At 28.7% G+C, this 10552-nt stretch overlaps 1 pseudogene; it reads left to right on the top strand.

Annotated features, from left to right (window-relative positions):
- The first annotated feature begins 7805 nt into the window (after positions 1-7805).
- On the top strand, positions 7806-9331 carry LOC111033113 (annotated as a pseudogene).
- The last annotated feature ends 1221 nt before the right edge of the window (positions 9332-10552 follow it).

Below are 10552 nucleotides of genomic sequence, written 5' to 3'. Positions count from 1 at the left end.
GATAAAATATGCACCACGGATATATTTTATCATCTTTGCGGTTCTATTTTTGCATAATATCCGGTACCTACTTTAAATTCCTCGAATTTGATAATTTAAAATGTATTTAACTACCAACCGGTAAATTATAGAAATGGGGCCTAATATATTATTATTGTGTAGTTATATAGGTATTCTTTTTGAAATGTAATTCACTTATTATCTTTAAAACCACCAATAATCAAATTGATTAGAAACAAACATATAGGATATATTTTCGGTTTTTTTTTTTTTTTTTGGAAAGAGCGGGATTAATTTTCACTAATATTATATTATTAGAATCGTCAAAAAAAAATTGGTAGTGGGTCACCAGGGATCATGAGGGTATTCAAAAATATTATTCTCATTCCTCGTTTATTACCGGGTAAGTAACCTATAACTGATTTCCGTCCTGTGGCAAACGGTGGCGGGAAGGACTAACCTTGGAAATACGATTTAGCTAGCACAGTGTAATGTTATGCACACGATACATAATAATAGACAAAGACGGTAAATTATGGTGTAACACCTGGGCTTTTCCTTGTTCACCACCATTGTTAACCGGAATCTGGATTATCGTCATAATATGAAATAGTAAATACTAAATGCAATCATTTATTGTTTTACGACCAGTTAACAATGCCGGTTCAAAGAGCTGCTGCAAAATTAAGATTTTCCACTCTATCGTTGAATAATATAATATGAAAAATCCACTGAAATTAGATGCTTAAAGAACTTCAGTATACAGAACGTATTCAAGACGTATTCCACAATTTTCAAAGATTACCAAAATACTATTTGTAGTTTGTACATGTTAACATTTTGTTGTACTTTATATTTCAATTAAAATAGTAGTAAAGAAAACTGAGCAATGCGTATAAATTGTCGTCGAAATATTTAAAATTAAATTATGGATTATTCATATTATGTTTTTCATACTATTAAATAACTATATTTTAAATTTAGATTGCCAGTTAGCTTGGGAAATACGTATTATTAAAAAATTCTTCCAATTATGAGAACGTGGAAAAAGAATCAAAACCAAGAGCATTTAATGAGAACATTTAGCTTTCGGAAAAATGATGTTAGCAATTCTTGGAGTTTTGTATTAATTTCCATTTACAAAACTAATATGTAATGATGAAATCGTCCAAGAAGAAAATCACTTTTATATTTTTAATACTTATCAATTCTCAATAATACTTAAAATTGGGTACCTAGATAGTATCTATACCATGAAGTTATCTGATCGAAATAATTAATGCTTCGTACGTGAAGGATGATGATTTAATATCTAAAGATGAGTTTCAAGCATAGTGAAATCAAGTCTTTATATACATATTATTTTACTGATCTTCCGAGTTGACATCGGGAATAATATTTAAGGAGTTTTATCAACTGGACAATAATGTTTATCCTTACTATACTAGATTAAAAAAGACATTCAGTTTTTCTATATAATATTTTAATATTCTTAAATCGTTCTCAAACAGCCAATTGATATGTCACCGTCGTTTGAATCACTCATAATACGTATATCAACCACACAGTAAGATGATTTAATGATTTTTTCCCTTCTAAAACGATCGTAATATCATCGTTAAGAATTCGTAATAATGATTATTCAAAACAACACATGCGACTACTGCAGCCCATGAATTCGATGTTGTACTAGCCGCGGATGGCGTCCCAACGATATAATACCACTTTCGTTTCACCGTACAATATTAGTGTTGTAATAGTTGTAATATTATTATTGTTATTACTATTTCTACGCATATACACAGTGTGGGCCATCGAGTGTTTCCATATTTTCCGTTAGGTTGAACGCGGGGAATCACGGTGACCCACTCTGCACCTAAAAAATAAAATTCTTACACTCCCCCCCTCCCCCTCCTAACCGTAATTCGCCATTAAATATACGGATAGATAACATTATAATTATTATTATTATTATTATTGTCATAAATAATGCTTCTCGTACGAGTCCGGCCCACCCCCTCCACTCCGCCCACAAAATCCGACGCCACACGCGTGCCGACGGGTTTCCTATATTATGACGATAATAATAATAGTAATAATAATAATAATAATAATAATAATAATAATAATATATACGTACTAAACCACCCGCGCGTCTGTCCAGTCATCGCCACCTCACCGCCACAAACCCCGCCGAGTATCAACCGCGCGTCCGGGACAAAGGGTTCGAAGTCGTAAATATAATACGCGTACCCACTCGACCACCGGCCATCGGGTTTCCACCCCGAAGGGTGCTGCAATATATGCGTATAGTATATTATTATTATTATTATTATTACTATTACTGTAGTGTATATAATACTGTGTGATTTACCGACAGAAAATCGTCTTTAACGTCGAAAAACTGGTTTTTTTCTACTACAGTTGAAGCGAGTTATTTAGTGGAACTAAAATGCGTAGTATAATTTTTAATTGGTTATTTGCACGTCCCGAAACTGATTTATACACATACACAGTAAACCTAAGTATCGAGAGTCGATTGTGTTAAATTCTTGACAATTATTATGTTCACATACATTTTTGGTGTGCCAATATTTTCGTAAAAAAAATAAAGTTCATTGAAAGTGATAATCAAGTATAAAATACTTAATAATAGATAATAAAACATTTCATTATCAGACCCCGAAAATCAATGTTATTATTTAAAATGTTGATTAGATACGAAACGTATTTATATCATGAGTTATAGGTATGTTTTTTTGATACTTATAAGGTAATGAATAATGATATAAATACAATGAATGGTCTTTTCGACCACAAATTAAATTACTAGCTATAGTATAATATACAGAAGAGTGGAGACCAACTGCGGTTTCCTATTTTCCTGTTTTTCTATGACTGATAAAGTTGGAAAACATAACCTCTATCTGAATTTAATAATGTCTAACCAACACGTTGAAGAGACAATATTCGCCCCAATTCTTGGAACGTCTCTTGAACTCAGTTATTGGACTTGAAACGTCGATGCCGTCTAAAGAGTGGTTTGAGACGCTGCTTTCATTCAATTTTTGTTATAATAGATACTGTGAAAAATGATTATCACAAAGCACTGAAATGATCGGTCATTCTGTATAAGTCACTTCGAGTTAGCCATCTTTGAAATATACTCGAGAAGAGTGGTCGATGGCCCTCAAGATGATCAGAGTTGATAATTATACCATACTACATATATATATATATGCAGTCCACAATTTCTTTTTACAAAGTTGTTTGAAACAAAAAGTATTAAGTATTACCCACACCTTTCCCACACACTATACTTGGTGAACTGAAATTAGAAACAAGACACACAATTCCTGCTATTTGGCAGAATGTATTAATATGCCACTCGGGAGAATTTTCGATAACGACCCTCAAGAAATGCCTGAATAGATTTCGATGTAAATAATTTGTATGGTTCTATTAATAAAAAAATATTCATGTACCTACTTGAACACATGATATACTGTATATTAAATATTATTAAATATCATTCGTTTTATAATTCATTCGTAATATTTGGTGTTTTATACGCATTATAAAACTTATTAACAGTCGCCACTCGCCGCACACCCGCGTCACATAATATTTATATTTTATTATATTTGGTAAAAAAATGTAAACGGCTTTCTACATTCCCGTCGACTATGATCACGACTGTACAACAGAATTAATCTACAGTATAAGGATAAATTATCATCACAATGTTAAGAATCCGTTGAAACAGTTTATTGTGATATTATTGACTAAAATGATAAAAAAAAAAATGTATAATAATTGATATTACACACAGTGTCAATGTTAGGTTAGGTTATAAAAAAAACAATACGTGTGCTAAATTTGATTGGTAATCGGTAAAAATGTTTTATATAAAATACGCGTTCATGCAGGCGGGAAAAATTACAGCTACCTATTTATGTGTTTGATAAATGTTGAAAACAGGTACCTTATAGTCATGAAAATATTATTATATGACTGTCGGGTTCAGAATTTAAAAATCTTATTCCAGACGTTTTTGATACGTGATCATTTGTAAGCTTTATTAAAAATGTCTTGTTTGGTACGCAGTATGAAATTTATGCTCACACATATATTCATCGCGTATATGTAAACAATTCATACGACGAACTAAATTTATAAAACAATATAAATGTTTTAGAACGTTTAAAATATTTGGTACACTGATAGTATTGTAAATTAAACAGTGAGGGGGCAGAGAGAGACAGAGAGACAGCTGATTATGGATTATAATTTATATGGTTTAAAATAGTTCAAACCCATAGGGTGCTGCATTAATGCAGATTCAGAAATAATTTTACAGTGCGCCAAACATTTCAAACGTGGCGAATATTATTAATACTTGGATAGTGTATACTTCGTGATATTATTGAAATATAATATAAGTTATTGGATTGTGTATCGTCTTGTACAGCTTACGTAGTTTTAATGTACTCAGTAGATAGACCACACAATGCTTATTGAAACCAGTATGTAATATTAAAATAAAATACTGTGATTGTATTTTGTGTAATACTGGGGTTGAGTAAAAAAACATTTCGTTTATGCGCATTCCCCAGTTCAGTCCTGGTTACAATAACTACATGCTATACAGTGAAGTCATTTTTCACCAGGTATTTTTAAACGAAAACTCAAAATCCGATATCGTTTTCGTTATAAAAATCAAAGAAAGTTAACGGTGATTTTTAGTTATTATGAACCGTAGAATAATTATCATGTAGAGTCGTTAAGGTTTTTTTGTACACTCGACATTGTGTAAACTTCTACAAAGAGAATATTCCTAGCCCTTCTAAATAAGTCTGCAAGCGATTTACTCGATGTAAAAACAAAACGTTACAAACAACGTTTACCCGTTTTTTTTTTTTTTTGTTCATAAAAATATATCTTGTGTACCATTATTTTCAGCACATAGAAATTTCAAAGGGATGTGTCAGCAACGGGTACACGGACTACCGTTACGGTGTCCGAAACCTTTCACTGGGTTTTATTATTTATGTTTGAAACACATGCCCAGTGTTTGGAACGATTAACACTCGATTCGGTCTGTATCTGTGTTTTGCCTGTTTCATTTTTACAATACAAAAACACCAATGTGAATTCATTGGCCAATTCAAATGCAAGGGTTTGAAATGTATAAATACTATCTGGTGTTTCAAAACAAATACAATTTATGATGTAGCACACTATTTTTATTTTTTTTTTTTGTCCTATTCTTGATATTATATGATCACGAGAAGATACTATGGAGTGCAGTGCGTTATGTGCAACTCTTACATTTAAAAAGCTAAGTAGTAATGTTTTTTTTTTTAAACAACTCATAGCTTTTTAGTATAATTGTTTTTTTCCCTGGCCGTTCAAGTTTTTATTTCTTGTGGGTATTTTTGAATAAATGCATTATTAAACGAAAAAAGGGGGTGAGCATGGTGAATAAATCACGTTGTATAAAAACATAATGAGTCAATAAATTGTAATTTGAGTACAAAAAATTATCTTATAACAATAATTAAGTATAATAATAGTTGCGTTAATTTATTATGCGTTACACACTATTTATACGTAGTACTTGTTCGTTTTAAAATATCAACCTCAACTAAAATAATATACAAGTCTCATAATTACACTCTTTTGCATGCAATAAGTTGATTACTGCTTCATGATATTTTTAGAAGATTACAATAAACACTTATAAACAACCACCTACTGTACTAGAACTCAATACTGCTGAAATAATCACCTATGGTCATAGTTATTTTATAAACGAGTTAATAAAATATTTTTATTTGATTATTATGTTTCTAAAAAGTAGTCAACAAAAATATAATTCATGTTTGATTATAAATGTTGAATAAGTAATGAATTTACATTTATGACGGTTAATTTTCAAAAAACATTTAGTTAACTGAAAGTTCGATTTAAATGTGTCACAATGAATATTGCTAATTTAGAAAACTTTGTTGTAATACAATTATAAACTGTTGTCCATACGTTAATTTATTGTTCTGATTATATATCAGATTATAAAATCGAAAATTTTATGTACGTACCGCATAAAGTTCGACATGATTAAAATAGACCATTAATGGCATAAGATAAAGTTTGAATTAAAAGAAATTATTTTAAAAAAAAACCATTGCAAAACCATGAAATTGAAGCTTGAAAACACACGTGGTTTTTTTTGTTAGATTCGACCAGCTTTTTTTGTATATAATTCAGGCATAGATTGTTAAAGTTAAATAGAACATGTCCAATGCGCATTTTAAATCATATAGTCATGTAAAAAAAAATAAGTCCAAACTTTGAGACTTAGTGCCGTTTTTATATTATTATTGATATCTACTATTGCTATTCAAATCATACGAATAATTAAGTGATCATTGTTAAGAGTTGTCTATCGGGTACCGTATGAATGAGTGTATTCTGTTAACGATGAGTTTATAATTTGAATTGGTTAGATAAATGTTGTTTTTTTTAGATATTGCCATGTGGTGGGGTAATAAATATATTGGAGGTAATTTTTTTTCTGTTGATGGGTTACACAGGTCGGATATCTTTCATTTGCCAACTTAATTGGACATTTTAAACATAATGTAGTTCTTTGATGGATAATTAAATCAATTTTTTTATTTGTATGCGAATTCGTTTGATCAAACGGTTATTTACATGGCTTTATATTTGTATTGTTATATTTTTTTCTGGTTGTTTAAATTTAACTGATTTGATTTAAATGTTCTTAAAGAAAACACTTCTTGCATAAGTAATATTTAGAAACTGCTATTTTTACATACATTTTACAACTGAGAATACAACCATTAAAATGTAAATAATATACAATTAAGTTTTGTCAAATCATATTATATATAATATATAAATACTAAATTCTGTACCTACCACATCAAATGTATTTAATTATAAATGAGAATAAGGACATTTTCTTGAACACACATTTCAAAAAAGTACGATTTCTTAATATACTGTTTAAATTTCTTTATTTAAACACCACATCCATATTATTTGTTCATCCCAGCCTAAGTAGTTAACATTATTCTAATTATTATCGGGCTGACTAAAGACGTTTTATTGCCAAATACCATTAAATACGCCTAGCTATTATTTTTAATATGAAACTAAAAACATGTTCTGTATTAACCATTTAATGGTTCTTTAGAGATTTCGTTTCGCTTTCGCAAAATATAATACACATTGTATGCATTGCATTAGCAAAAAAATTGTTTACCACTATTAGTTAATTTACTAAATCTAAGTTTGGAGCTTAATTAAGATAATTTAAAGTTATGGAATATTTAGTTAATAAATACTTAGTAACAACGTTTAATTCTTATTACGATAAATTAATATATCATTGCAAATTAAAACTATACATAGATATACAGGTTGATTCTCCAAGCATTCTCACTCTATTTTTTCATCAATAATGGAGTTATTCAAAATCTGATTTTTAATTTTTAATATACTTTAAGACCATATTTTCAAATTCTTGATATTTTTGTGCTACTTAAGGAGTGTCCTGGGAAGATACAAACTTCTGTTTTTTAAATGAGAACATCCCTACTATATATTATACAGTGCATCATTTTTTTGACATTATCATTATTTTACAAAATTATACTTTTTTATAGAAACTGAAAATAACTCAGTACATCGCCGTGGAAATATCTTTGTTTACAATACAATATTAAATTATAACAATCCATTTTTCAAAACAATTAGTTAATTCTTATTTATACTCGATACGACGATACATTATTAATACTTCAAATAACTCAACTGAACATTAAAAACTAAAAATGACAGACAACGAGAAAAATACAAGTGCCCAATAACACTACTTTTAAATAATTTTTTTTTCAGTTACTAATAAATTTTAAATTATTTGCATCTAGATAAAGCAACATTCACCCAACTACCGATTTACAAGGCCATTGAACCACAGATCTCGAGCGAAACTTTGTCTGAAACAGATATAACATCTACAAAAACACACGATATTGAGGATCAACATGAAGAAATAGAGTTGATATCCGAGAATTATTTTGAATCAATTTTGAACTTACCAAAACCTTTAAATGCAAATAATACAGATACAAACGATAAAAACGATATAAACGATAAACACGATAACAACATCCTAAATGATGTGACACTGACAAAGTAAATGGTTATAAGGTTTGAAAAAAATACATATAATCATTACCATACTTAATGTTTATAGTAAATTGTTCGTGCGTACGTGTGTATTAACATATACCCAATGAATAAAAATGTTTTCAATTAAAATCAGATATAAAATAGAGATGCATTGAATTGTGGATTAGTTGTTATTATAATTTTTTTTTTTTTGGCTAGGATTTGTATATATTAATGCATTCTATTTTACCTAATATTTTATATAATACAAACAGCGCTGTCGACAGTCTTATAATCGATTTGAATAACGACGTCAAAGTGGAGTCGACAATTGTTTTGCAGCCATAGGTACAGAAAACCGACAAAGAAGACGTCCAAACGAATACTACAGATTTAATAAGTGTAGCGACAAATGACAATTTGTCTAAAAAAGTTATAACATCTACTATATTACACGATCTAGAGGATCAACGAAGAGAAGACGTGGAGTTGGAATCCGATAATTATAAATCAATGTTGAACCCTACGACCCCGTTATATACAATTGATAACACGAAAAACATAATAAATGACGAGAAACTAACGAAGGATAATGTTATAAGGTTAGAAAAAGATTACGACTTATCATTAACTATTATCTTAATACTGTTTATAGTGAACTGTATGGTGCACCAATTATACATACCTATTTCCAATTGGTTAAAATGCATTCAATTGTAATCGAATAAAAAATAGAAATAATATTATAATGGGTGGGTTTTTTTTTATGTGAAAGTAGTCTCATAAAATAAATATTTTTTTTATCCACTTCTGAAATTGACGTTATCTATAATTGGTCCATAACAGACAGCTATGAAATAATCTATTGGAAGAAAAAATAATAATTGCTTTTTATGTTACCTGATTCATTATTACTATTATTATTATTATTATTATTATTATTATCCATACGTACAGAGCCATCGACAGTATTTTAATCGATATGAATAACGACGTCAAAGTAGAGTTAACAACTCTTCCACGGCCAGAAACACAGAGAACCCGCAGAGAAGGCGTTCGAATGAATACTACAGCTTTAAGAAGAGAAATGCATATAAAAAAAAGGCTTCAAAATAATAAACACAAATAAAATAAAAATAAAAATGTTCCTTCTTGTGATATTGTGCCTGCATATTACAAATTATTTGCATTGTTATAAAAAAATGCAAGTAGACATTGAACGTCATACCGTTTGATAAGGTATGTTCAGCAGTTTTGTGTGACTATGTGAGAAGAGAAAATGTCGGGTTGAATCTAAAATAAAAAGTTGTATAAAGAGTTAAAATGTACAAACATATTATTAGTGACAGAGTTCGGAAGTATAAATAGCATGATACATACATAATTCCAAATACGTCATAAATAAAGCACTTTAAGAAAAACTGTTTTAAATTTATGCCATTTATGTGACTTCACTTTGCAAAAAAATTATAATTAAGTTTTATTGTGAGAATGAGTAATTATGTAGGCCGTTTTTTCTTGTTTATATTCTTAAGTTGGGGTGGTTATAACTTAATATAGCTTATATAAATAGAAAATCATTTAATTATAATATGCTAAAAAGTAGTCTCAGACACCTTTACAAATAATTACTTTTTATTTAGGTAGTACATTACAAGAAACATTTTTGAATTTTTTAATGAAAATTTTAATACGCTTTAGCTAGAAATTAAATTTAGAACTGATATTTTAAAAAAGCTGAACATAGTATCTTTTTGAAAATAAAGAACTGTATACCTAATATGGTATTACAAGACTATTATTTTACTATTATTTATAAGTTTATAACACTACTTGACATAAATTATGAAAGAGATATAAAATTATACCCAAGTGAACAACTAACACTGATTTGTTTAAATTAAGTAGGCTAGTAGTGTGTACAAAATGTGGTATTGAATTTTCAAAATATAATCCTTTCAAAGTTTCAAATTAAACGTTTGCTGTAATATTGATATTAGGTAACTACAATAATCTCAATTTTAACAATAATATTATAACAGTTATAAATTATCATATAAACTAAGAAATTCGCATTGCCTATTAGATTTCAAATAATCTTTTGTATGTTGCTTGCTTATAAAATAAATATGCAATATTTCGTCAAATCATATCACACTTATTATACTTATTTACTATATATTTCAATTCAACCTACCTATATTATAACTATTATTATACTATTATTAATATTATTGATTTTAATACTAACATTTCAACTAAATTTTTATGATAATTTGTTATACTAAAGAACTTTAAAGTTTGAAATTTCATCTCTTGCGCAGTATATACTTATAAATAATAATAATTT

Source organism: Myzus persicae, unplaced genomic scaffold (assembly GCF_001856785.1).
Source record: "Myzus persicae strain clone G006 unplaced genomic scaffold, MPER_G0061.0, whole genome shotgun sequence".
NCBI classification, from domain to species: Eukaryota; Metazoa; Arthropoda; class Insecta; order Hemiptera; family Aphididae; genus Myzus; species Myzus persicae.
This window is presented reverse-complemented; position numbering and strand designations above follow the sequence as displayed.